Genomic DNA, 13167 nt, shown 5'->3' with positions numbered 1-13167 from the left:
CTCTCGGTGATAAGCACTACACACAGAATGAGAAACTCCAAAGGACTGTAAAGTCTGTTTAAAATCCCTGGACATGAAATTGGTACCCTGATCTGTCTGCACAGTTTTCGGGAGGCCAAAGGTGGTAAAGAATTTGACTAGTGCTTTGGTAATGCTTGCTGTAGTGATTCTCCACAGCGGAATTGCCTCGGGGAATCGAGTGGACACACACATTATGGTTAACAAGAACTGATTCCCTGCCCACGTCTTTGGAAAGGGGCCAACACAGTCTACCAGGATATGCTCAAATGGTTCACCGACAGCAGGGATAGGACGTAGAGGGGCGGGGGGCACCGTCTGGTTTGGTTTACCCACAAGCTGGCAAGTGTGACAGGTGTTACAAAACTGCACTACATCTGCTTTCATTGCCGGCCAAAAGAAATGCTGCAGTATACGGTCATACATTTTAGTGACACCCAAATGACCTGACCATGCATGATCATGTGCTAACTGTAGCACATGCCGCCGCAGACTTGTCGGAACCACCATCTGCCGCACTGCGCTCCAGTCTTCTCCAGGCCTTGGGGTCCACTTGCGCATCAATAAACCTTCCCAAACGAAAAATGTCTGCTTCTTGCTCCCCTCACCACCCTTATCCTGAGCTGCAGCGGTAAAACACTTAACTAATGAAGGGTCTTCTTTCTGAGCCTTCACAAGTGCCCACGATACCATTTCCCATTATAAAATCCACCCCATTAATTGGGAAAGAAGGCCGCACACCCACTGAGAAGGAACCACTCACCAGCTCACTCGGTACCCAAATACGATGGAGGGGAGCAGGCACAAAACTCATCCCAACACCTCTTACGATGATGCTAGAGTCACAGTCAGACTTCTCATTAAATTCAAGCACACTAGCTAGTATGAGGGACTGTGAACCACCAGTATCACGCAGAATGGTCACTTCACGCTTATCCTCGGTCTTACCAGAAAGCGAAACTGTCCCCTTAAAAAATGAAGGGCTTAAAACACTCATCCGGGGTCTCAGGGGAGGGGGGCCTACTGACAGGAGGCATGGTTTTAATCAGCCTGACCCCTTTTGGTTTACGTGAAGTCGAGACTGTTTCCGTTTATAAGCGTCACAATCTGCGATCAAGTGGCCAGACTTAAAAACAGAAAAAACACTTTCGGTCTGCCTTGGGACGAAACCCAAATACCTCAGTCTTTGGGTGCGGTGCAACTGGCACCTTGCTAGCCTTCACTGGGGCATCGCGCCAGTCATACCTACTGACACTGGTTTTATGGACGAGCGCGAACTCATCAGCCAGCGTCGCAGCCTGCTGTAGCGAGGAAACCTTCTGTTCATTAATATATACTGCGATGCGCTCAGCAATGCAGTTCTTAAATTCCTCTATGAGCATTAGTTCCCGGATCAAAGCCAGGTCAGTGGCTTTGCAGGCACACCACCGATCAAAAAGAACACCTTTTTCCCCTGGCGAAATCAAGATAAGACTGACCCTGTCCCCTTTTCAACCCCCGGAAACGCTGCCTATAGGCTTCTGGGACCAGCTCATAAGCCAGCAGGATAGCAATTTTCAGCTTGTCATAGTCCAAGCTGTCCTCAGCTGACAATGAGGAACAAACTTCTTGAGCCTTACCTACCAGCTTACATTGGAGCAAAATGGCCCACGAATCCCGTGGCCAGTGCAAGGCCGTGGCTATTCGTTCAAACGACTCGAAGTAGCTGTCGACCTCAGTGTCATGGAACACCGGAACCAGACGACTATTTTTCCCTACATCAAATGGTGTGTCTGCCTGACGAATGGAGGCAGTCGGAGGAAGAGAAGCCTGCCGGAGTTCCAGCTGTCGCAACTTAACAGCTGTCTCCGCCTCCACCTCCACCTTTTTCAATTCGACCTCCCTGGCTCTGGCAAGCTCTGCGTCTAAACGCCTAAGCTCCAACTCCTTTAGCTGGAACTCCCTCTCACGATCCTCCTTTTCCAACTGGAGACGAGCCAGGCGTACACGGAGCTTAGCATCCTGCTTCCAGCCTACACTTGATTCAATGGAGAGAGGTTCGAAGCGAGGCAATGTCATGGCTTTGTCCTCAGGCAGCCCCTGAGCAACAGGTGTAGACACCAATGGACCTACAGCTTGAGCTGCCACCTGCGGAACAGGCTGAGATGCTACACCATGCTCAAGTGGACTGGCAGACACTGGCAAGGCCACTATCCCAAGCGAGGGGTTTTCCTTAAACACAGCAATATCAAAGGTAGCCATTAAATCTAAAACAAAAACTACCTGAGGCTAACAATAACAACAAAGAAACACCACCTCCAAAACTCAGGTGGGAAATGTGTGGCCGCAGGTTAACCAATAAATAAAAATACCACCGACCCTCTCCCCAGACCTACCTACTAAAATTTCAGCCTAGTTAGCTTCTGGAGTGTACCAGGCTCAAGGCAACTTTAAAGGCTAAGCATCAAGTGCACAAAGCACCGACAAGCCTACCCCCGACAGAGAACTAATCCCCACCCGGGATTACTCCGAAAATAATAAAGGCAAAATAAAAAATGAGTGCCTGAAAGAGGAGCTTACGCTCAGCTAGACACTCCCCTTTGCTAACTGGAGAGAGAGCGCAGCAGATACCATACAACTAAACAGGCCACCGGCAAACAACTCCCTAAAACTCAATTGCTGTTCCTTCCATTCAGATCCCGGACGAGCCCCCACATTGTTACGTTCCCCCCGAAGGGGTCTAGGCATGCGAGTGAGGGGACCAGTAACAAATGAGTCCAGAAACAGAATGAAAAGGAAAACAGACAGAGTTGTTCTGTATTAATATAGTTTTATTACAAATGATATAGGTTTATTACAAACGACATTAACTTAAAGAGCTGGCAACGCCGTTTTACCAATAATGCCAAAGAAACAAAGGAAACACTCGCAGCAACAAAAGACAAGTAGACTACTAAACAAAAATGGGAGGCACTTCCCACACTTCCTACCCTACTCCTTAACACAGGGAGACACTCTCAGGGCCCACAAGCCCATCTACTCACTAGTCAGAAGGCGGCTGTCTGTCCAAAACCTAGCACAAAAACCGTGTCGCACCACAGAGGGAAAAAAAAAACACCCTGCTCACCACTCATCCCCAGTTTAAATAGCCTCAGAGGTGATTGCTGACTGGAGTCAGGTGGCAAACGAGGCTAATCAAAAGCAGCTGTGTCCTGGGGAGAGAGGAGAGTGAGAGAGACAGAGGGGGTAGGAGTGGCAAGAGAGGAAGAGGCGGGGAGAGCGGGCAAACACCCCACACACTCCCACAGCCTCACAGGATGTAACAACTACATATTGATCAAAAATGACTAAAATGGAGGAATTTTATTTCATACTATGTATCATGGTATATGGTATGAATCACTATGCAAGGCTACCCATATGTTTGGAAATGTACTTCAAATGGGTTCAAAAAGTATTTTTTTCTACATTTCAATGCATTTTAGATTATCTATAGGAAATATTTGATTGCAGCTTGATTATTGGGAATTTTAAATGTGTGTTTAATCCATGTTCAACTCAAACATGAAACTGAAACCAAAAAGTCTCATAACTTCCCACGGTTCTTCCATCCCTCACCTCCAAATCTCTTTCCTTTTCTCTTTCCACCTCTGTGTCCCCCTCTCCTCTTTGCCCTTGTGCTCATCTTCTGCAATCTTTTTCTTCTCAGATTTCCTCTCCTGTTGCCTGCGTCTTTTCCTCCAGCTCCCTCCTCCCATCTTTGCCAACTCTCCACACAATGTGACCATTGTTTCCATCTCTCCCACCCCAGAAAGCAGAGACGCAGGGCTTCTACAAGCTAGCATGCACACAAACACTCAGCCACATAGGCTTTCATTCTCTAACTTTATCTTTATCATTACAAACCACACACACACGCACACACTTGCACATACACTCAAACAGTTGCTGCGTACCGACAGAACTCGGAACAAGGATTGGATTGAGAGCCTGTGTTGAGTCATGAGTGACTGCAGGCGTGACCGGCTGATTCACAGCTCATCAGAGGATGATACCCTTCGAACCACTTCCATCACAGCACACATGGCCCCAAATGGTCATTATACTGGAATAGAATAGAATAGAATAGAATAGAATAGAATAGAATAGAATACTACACCTTTGTAGGACTATTAGTGTAATCAAGCACCACAATTGCATAAATAAACAAGAATGCAATTCAGTAGTGAAATACATAACCAACATTGTTGGCTTGCTTTAATTGTTGCTTTTTTTTATCTCAAAAAGAGCTCTCTGGTAGTGATATGAATGCATTTAGAAAATGTAGGAGCTTCAAACATACACAATATTCTTTAGTGACAAAAACCACACTAAACAGTGATAGGCTAAATATATCGAGTATACTATACATAATATTGAACAGAATTTTCTACCAAAACATTATGGCAGTAAAATAAATAAACAAATAGTGCATTTTAAAAGATGAAAAATCATATTTCAGGCATTTCAAGGAGCAGCGTTTCATCACACCACCAACAGAAGCACATTGGGAACGGTTACTCCTGGATGCACTGACAAAATAATGTTTCATTTCACAAGGAGAAGGAGTTAACTTCTAAATTACATAGAGAGAGGCGGCTCGGTTTCACAGTGGCTTTCGGTTTTTCCAAAGCCACTGACAGCAATTTGTTATTTCTAAATAATGAGCAGAATCATAAATAACATATAAAAGCTGTTTTAATTTGGCTATAAATTCTCACAGGGATCATAGCTTTGGAAAGTCTAGTGACAACCAAAATCCAACTCACTAGTTATTATCTATGTGGTGGCATATAATGCAGCTTTTCATTTTGGAACTGTCATGTAACTCAAATTATTAACTTTAAGATCTTTCTCATCTGTCCCACATGTTTAGGTAGAGCAAATCTTTATGCTAGAAGGCATAAAAAGGGGAATCTGCTATTAAAAATCCTCCTTCTTACAGTGGTTTAAGATATATTTTAAAAAGAAACTGTAAAAGAAAGAAAAAGATGCTTAAAATAGATGAATAATTGATGGACGGTTGTATGAATGCATTTAAAACAGTCTAAGAACCATTTATAACAAGTGGTTTTATTATAATAACTGAAGTATTTAACAATGACTGGATTACATTTTTTTTTTACCTAAACAGTCACTACCATATGTATCAGTTTGTTTTTATTTTTGTTTGGTTTTTTTTTCTGGATTTTATTAACAGGCATGTTCTCTAATGAAATTGCACTATTAGAGCCAGATTCCACAAATTACATCACCGGAGCTCAGATGCAATATGGGATTGCGTCAGTGTCGTCTGCAGAGATTTCAGGGTTTGACTCAAAAGTGTTCTTCAAATTCATCACTTTAATAACCTGGCCTGTCAAAACCATTAATGCACTGCACTGAATAAAAACAAATGTGTGCATGTGGTCATAATTTGAAATGATGATTAATTTGTGTATATATCTAGATTTACATATGCATAAATGTATGCATATGTCTGTATCTTCATCTGTGTATGCTCATTGGATACCTTTTTTATTGGATACCAGATCCCATTTTGTCTTCCAAGCTGCCTTAATCCTTCATGGCTGAGATTCAACAAGGTCCTGGAAACATTCCTCAGAGATTTTGGTCCAAAGTACCATGATAGCATCACACAACTGGTACAGATTTTTCAGCTGCACATCCATAATGGGAATATCCCATTCCACCACATCACAAAAGTGCTCTGTTGGATTGAGATCCAGTGACTGTGGAAACTATTTGAGTACAGTAAACTCATTGTCATGTTCAAGAAACCTGTTTGAAATGATTTGAGCTTTGTGGCATGGAGTGTTATCCTACTGGAAGATTGGTAAACCATGGTCATAAAAGGCTTTAAGAGAAAAGTCTGGCCCTACCATTGAAATGATCCAGGGGAAATTAAGACTTATCACACTAGGTAACATTTTTACAATCGTCTATTGTCCAATTTTGGTAAGCCTTATTTGAATTGGAGGCCTGGTTCCTATTATAAGCACACAGGATGGACATTTGGTATGGTACCTTTAAGGTTTGATGTGTTGTGCATTCAGAAATGAGTATCTTCATATCTCAGTTGTAACAAAGGGTTATTGGAGTTTCTGTTCATTTCCTATCAACTCAGTCATCTACCACACACTGGATATATTCTTTTACTTGGGTCATTTTCTGTAAACAGTAGAAACGGTTGTGCGGGAAAATCCCAGTAAATCAGCAATTTCGGAAATGTTCAGACCAACTCATCTGACACCAACAACCACATTCGTTGTGGGGAGATCGTGGCTCAAGAGTTGGGAGTTTGCCTTGTAATCGGAAGGTTGCCGGTTCGAGCCCCGGCTTGGGCAAGACACTTCACCCGTTGCCTACTGGTGGTGGTCAGAGGGCCCGGTGGCGCCAGTGTCCGGCAGCCTCGCCAATGTCAGTGCGCCACCGGGTGGCTGTGGCTACAATGTAGCTTACCATCACCTGTGTGTGAATTGGTGGATACAGGCCATTTACCAGTCAAAGTCACTTCATTGACCTTTCTTCCCAATTTTGATGCTCACTTTAGCAGGTTATCTTGACTATGTCAGCATGTTTGATTTGCTGCCATCTATTTGGCTGATTAGATACTTCCAGTAACACTATGAGTAATGTGGGAGTCATTTCAATCAAAATATGTCCTTTGAAATACAATGAAACATTAAGTTTTTGTACAAAGTATCACTACCAGGAACAAAAAAGACAGGTAATATTTCTCATATGTTAGCTTCTCTTCATTGGCCCCCTGTTAAATTCAAAATTCAATTTAAACTCCTTCTGATTACATACAAAGTCTTGAATAAGCAGGGCTCCTCATATTCTAAAGACCTCATTGCATTGTTTTAAAAGAGCATTTCACTCTTCGACTGCATTGAATTATACTACTTTAAAATGCTATGTAACATCTGAAAAAAGGGTTAGTGTCATTGTTTCACTTCAAAAAGAGCGTGGTGAAGTACAGAACCAAATAATCATACTAATACAGAACCCCAGAAAGAGTCATGATTTGTGCTGGGTTGAAAAATTATTTCCTCATTATGGTGTTTCTCAGTTCCTCTTTCTTTCATGCATGACGGACACCTTTCAGATGATTTTAACCGTCTTCTGCCTCAAAGCCACACATGATCTGTTACAAGGAAGTTAATGAGTGGTCATTAGAGAAATAAGTGGTAAGTGCAGGGTCTATGTCTTGAACCATGTTAGCATTAGAGCCACTAAATGTGTTTATCTCTAACTGATGTGGTCCAGTGTCTGGCAGCACGAGCCTACAGTACTGCACCATTGTGGGTTGAGCTCCTGACAATGTAAACATCACATGGATGAACACTTGGCTTTTGGTCACACTGACCATTATCCTTTTAAGCCCTTAAAGCCTGCCTCTCAATAAAGAAGAACTTGTAAGTAAAGTGGTAACATAATATGACTGTTCCATATTTTGGAGAGCCAAAACATGTACTGTATGCATCCAAAACACTTTGCAGTAAATACACATCTACCCTTTGTGCAAGTGATTGTGTATTCTAACCTAATTCATGTAATCTTTCTGGGTAAATATTGGGTCCATTTTCTTTTCTGTTAGCACCAGCTAAACTGTGGATTGAAAAAACAATACCTTACATGATGACAGCATAATAATATGTACACACTGATAGTTGTGAGCAGTTTGTGTATAGATTTACCAAACTGTGCAAATCTGCTTTCTTTAAATATTTATGAATGTTTCCAGCATGCCATGACGTTATCTGAAGTTCGTTTGGAATATACAGTAACTACATTAACATCAAATATATTTACTTCCCAAAACAACATTCATTGTGTATCACTGTAGCCATGCAACCACAGTAGTGTTAATCTGACAGCTGTCAGTTTCCTGTCAAAACCACAATTTCTTTTTTCCATTTATCTAAGGTAAAAAAATGAATTGTAAAGGTAGAAGATGGCAACAAACCTCCCTGTGGATAAACAGAAGAAATGGCTACATACATTGAGAAAAACAAACGACTGCTTCCAAATAAGTAGTTATGAGCAAATTCTATCAAAGTCTATCTATTAAAAGCCAAAGGTAATGTTTTCAGAAGATGAGATATACAGCTATAATTACTTGATCCCAGAACCAAGAACAAGCTGAAGTTTGAGAGATATTTTCAGATATTGTTTATGTTATTGACAGTAACTGATAATAAAATATATCACAACTACTGTATTCATTTTAGATTTAAGGTCCTTATTGCATCATTTTTTAAATTTTGATTAATTAACTTCACAGTAATGTTCAAAGACTGTGCAGACACTGAGGAGCATAATATCTGTAATTCATGTTAATAAGAATGCATGTGTATGTAAGTAAAAGTCAAGATAACTTCAGAGAGAGTATCAGTGATTCTAAAACCATTTATAACTATTTGTTCTATCTTGTGTATATTTTTTATAGCTGTGAACAGCCTATTTTGAATTACTTCCCTGTTTAAATGGCCCTTGAAGAAATTTCTTTTCTGCAGCAACTGCTCACACATTCATGCAGGTTGCTGCATTAATGTGGAAACAATCTGGACCTATGGAGTAAGAATGGGTGGAATGCAGTTCCTTAGAATAGGGGGAGGAAAAATCAGGGTTCCAGTAATCACAACACAGATGTTTCAAGAACCCAGGCTTTTGATGGACGTCAAAGCTCATGACGGGAAACATAAAGCAGTCATCTTCAGGGGAGACAGTAAGTCTTTGCAATGGGAGTTCTGTTTAGTTTGATAAAAGAGGTCAGAAGTCAAAAGAATCAACTTCTCTGGAATGACTTTCAGATGAGTATGTTTCTGTAACCCCATCAAATCTATCAACAACAACTTTAAGGGCTAAGAACCCGAGGTGCTTCTCTGAGCCTCTTTGCTTTACCCATATTTTAAGTGCACTTGACTAGTAAATAAAAATGTTTGTGGCCTATATATATATATCTAAATCTATATATAGACAAAGTATCATTCAACAAAAGCACTCAAACACTGTCACTTTAAATCATCATCAACTGTTTTTTAATACAATGGCATCATACGTCTTTTACACTTATCTGTTTTTTTTTCCTGCTTGTTGTATGACACTATCATCTCTCACTTTCTCTCTTCCCGAGTTATGTCTTAATTTTACAACACTCTACAGTAGCTGTGTAAGTTGTAAAATGTTGCACTAAATTAATTTGGTTTGTGTGTCACAGAGTGCTGCAGCTACTTGAAAATGTTATTTTTGTTACCATAAGATGATGCTAAATGAAAAAAAGCAGATTTATACAGTTGTTGTTTTTTAAATAAGTACTTGAGAATGACTTAAATAAGCTATATCGAGAGTGAACAAATTGACCTAGTTCAGTAAATAAGAACTATGTGGCTCACTACACTACTGAAGAATTTCCCAGAAAAGAAATGTCCAAAAAATGTGAGATTTTGTATATATGACAATAATTGAACCACTGTGCTTGTTGGATTGATCTCCTGTTTCTTAGTTTTTTTTATGATCAGATTAAAATCTAACTTATCCACACTATCCATCAAATAAGTAAATAAAACTAAATCGATATTCAACAAACTATTAAAGAGAAATCTTTCATTCTGGTTGCTTAAGGCTGTAAGAAATGTCGAGAATGTCGAATCCATGATTAAAGTCGCTTCAAAGGCTACGTCCACACTAGCCCGGATGGATTTGAAAACGGCGTTTTCGTCTGAAAACGCTCTGCGTCCACACTAGCGTTTTCAGTCGTTTTCACAGAGTTGTGCGTCCACATTGAAAACGCTTACGTTCCAGTCCTGCGCATGCGCAAATGCGAGTGAGAATTAAAGAATTTGAAGAAAAGCTATCTGGAGCATGTACAAACTGATAGTAATCTTTTTTAGGGCTGTCAAAATTGAGAGCAATCAAAACAACTGCTGTACAATGCCCTCCGCTATCTTTGTTTAATTGGTCACATGACTGCGTCACATGACTAAAACGCATCATCGTTTAAGAAAGTCTGCGCTTTCGAGTGTCTACACTGTGAAGGGACAGCTCCGTTTTGAAATGTATTCGTTTTCGAGAGCGTTTTCAAAACGCTGCGTTTTCCTTGGGGAAAATGCCGTCTCAGTGTGGACGGGAGGCCAAAACGGAGAGAAAACTATGCGTTTTCAAACAAAAACGCATTAGTGTGGATGCAGCCAAAGTCATTTGAAATCTCTCTTCAGGAGTGCTAATGGTCCTATCACTCTCTTTAGCATCAAAGACCCCCTGAGACCTGTGACAGCGGGTGGTAGGTAAGCAGTGGTCTCACTCTCTCTTGTGAATACACAAATAAACACACCCACTCAGACACAGAGACACCATTTGAGTCCCAAATTAGTGTTAATCAGGAAACATCAAAAGGGAGTGACAGCATGTATCAAGCACCTTTTTTCCCTTACAGCAGGCCTTCTCAATCAGTTCAAATTTACTTTGATGACACAGAAACCCTGCGGTCTTATCACATATCTTGGGTGCATGTGGAAACTTTGATAAAAAAAAGGAAGGTCATGAACTTAATAAACTTTTCTGGTCAAGTTTCAAGGTTTTTTGGTGGGTGTATAACATTCTTCAAAACAATAATAATACTTTAGAAGGAATAGGCATATAATGAGCAAACTGCCAATAACAGGAACTAAAAGGAGCCAGTAAAACGCATCACATCAGCAACACAGCTGTGAAGTCTTTTGTCACTTTCCAAGCAAGAACACAGCCAACTGTGTTTATTTGAATGCATGACCCAGGCTAAGGTAACAGAAATCCATCCCTGAGGTCTGTGGAGATTGATGACAAACCAGATGTGTGTGGCTCAAAAGAGCTCTTTCAGGAAACATAAAAGTACTCAGTTATGCCTTTTTATCTCTTGTATAGATGTGAAATGGTTCATCTTCAAATGGAAATTTGCCATGGGGAGTTTTGACTAAGAAAACTCAAGTAAGGACAGAACTCAATGGCTTCATTTCACCCTATATCATCTAGAACATCTTAACTCAGCTTAATTGTTGGGCAAGTTAAAGTTTGAGCAAACCTGTTCTAAATTAAGTCCCATGGGTCTCAAGGGAGATTCAGATTTTTCCATTAAGAGTGTTTCACAGTGCCAATAACAGAAACAGAGCTTTTAAGACGTGCTTTTGTCCGATAACAGTCAGCAAGGTCCCCACAAGAGCTGTTTCATGTATATTTATCTCCAGTTTGTTATGCATGACTTATTATGACTAACCGACAAACAACACAGCATCTGATCAGAACCTGTCAGATGAAAAAAAAAAAACCCCAAGCATTCCATCCCAGTTGGTCTTAAGATGTTGGAATTATTGCTCCTTTTGACTTTTAGACTACAAGTTGGACCTCTGAGCTATCCATCTCTGCCATAACAGGTGAAGCCTGTGTACCCTAAATTCATACAGTTAAACTTAACTATCTTGTGTTCGATAAATAACTAAATCACTTTGTTTCCCGAAGGTGTTACTAAAGTCTGCTAAAATTGTAACAGTTACAGTTGATTTTTAGGGCTTGAGTAGGGTGGATTGACGCCTGCCGGCAGAAGACAGAGTCAAGGCGTTTTCTTTGGAAAGACGCCAGCACTACAAGAAATGCTTCAACATGCTGCTGGTGGTTTGGTCATCTGTAATACTCACACTGACAGCACAAGTGTTTTCTCTTGAATAACCGATGCTGGTTAGAATGAGTTTAGATTTGATTTGGGGGAGGAAGACGCAGAGATTCGATAAAGAAATCTAAAATAAGATCATAAGAACACATTCTCTATAACGAGATCAGCGTGGAAAATCTAAACAGATGTCAGCCTTTATAAACTCCTACACCCAACGCCCATTTATTTTTTTCCTCTCACTCCCATTTACAAGTGTTGTTCCAATCCCAGAGTTTGATAAAGAGCCCAGTTCTGGCGCAACAAGTCCTTCATTCCAGCCGCGTCCCTGTTCTCACATCCTCTATAGACGCACAACTGCGCGTCTCCCGTTGAAATAACGGTGCGCTGAGGGGCTCCAGGCATCTGCTAATACCATCAAAGCCTTTATCTGAACTGACTGCTCTATCGCCACGTCTACGTGGCAGGTATACTTTTGATTATGAAAAGATGCCCACTCTTAGGCATATGTGCATAGTAAGACAGCGGTCCACATAAACCTATACATGTACCCCCTCTATGTAACAAATGTTAAATTGTGGGGAAATCTCTCAACAGTGAGGATAAGATATCAAATACTTACAGTGTCCTGCATGCAGTGAGAGCAGTGGGTAGGTGGTTTAGCTTACTCCCTGACTGGTTCCTGGATGTCCAACTCAAGTTTGATCCGGAGTGTCTAAAATTCCTCCAACAGACAACTCATACAGACTCTGCCTGCGCAACTCTGAAGTCAACGCCGCAGCGGTGTAATATAAGATTTAAAATCCAACATGCAGCCAGGTAACCCTTTCATTTTATGTCCGTGCAGGGGAAAAAAGCGAAAGATCGGTCAAATTTTCCCACCGCTATGTCCCGATTTTGTTTGTTTTGTGGCTTTGTTGTTTTTTGGCTGGTTTTTTTTTTCAAAAATGCAAGTTGTTTTAATTCCCCTCCCCAGATATCGAAGCCTTTGCGCTCTCTGCTTCGTCTCCGTGCCTCTCTGCGCTGGCGCGGCTCTCTCCTTCTCTCTCTCTCTCTCTCACCCTCTCTGTCTCTCTGGCCGACAGACTGCCACACACACTGCACAGGACGGGACCTTTGTCCGCATGTGACGTCACTCACACACACAAGCCGACACGCTGATAGAAATGTCATATCTTTTATCAAGACAGGACTACATGCACATTGCAATTTTATTTAGAGAACAGGATGACACACAGTTACAAACACGGTGATGGCTGCACACTGAAATACAGTGCACAGAATACACAAGCAGCTTTAATACAGCTGAGTGCGTCACATAGCGTCACATAGCACTGTCTGCTCCATTCCCACAGCTTAGACTAAGTAGTTTCTTGAAATGTCCCTCTATAATCCAAGTGCAAACAATATATACCGAAAGGTACCATAACCGGAGCTTTTTCTTTGTGTCTTGATCTCGACAGATCAAAGTGAATTTTATATTT

The 13167-nt window shown here is 41.1% G+C and overlaps 1 protein-coding gene across 1 annotated transcript in view; it reads right to left on the bottom strand.

Moving 5' to 3' along the window:
- lpar1 (lysophosphatidic acid receptor 1) overlaps positions 1–12779 on the bottom strand; it is a 40815-nt gene extending 28036 nt beyond the window's left edge. Inside the window, exon 1 of the mRNA XM_085463312.1 lies at positions 12306–12779. The gene's annotated coding sequence lies outside the window, so the exon portion shown is untranslated. The remainder of the gene's footprint in view (positions 1–12305) is intronic.
- Between the last annotated feature and the right edge of the window lie 388 nt (positions 12780–13167).

This window comes from Copadichromis virginalis, linkage group LG7 (assembly GCF_057382275.1).
Source record: "Copadichromis virginalis isolate Kocher_CV1m ecotype Utaka linkage group LG7, C_Virginalis_male_GT1.1, whole genome shotgun sequence".
Lineage (NCBI taxonomy): Eukaryota > Metazoa > Chordata > Actinopteri > Cichliformes > Cichlidae > Copadichromis > Copadichromis virginalis.
Note: the sequence above shows the minus strand (reverse complement) of the source record. Positions and strands in the feature narration are given on the sequence as shown.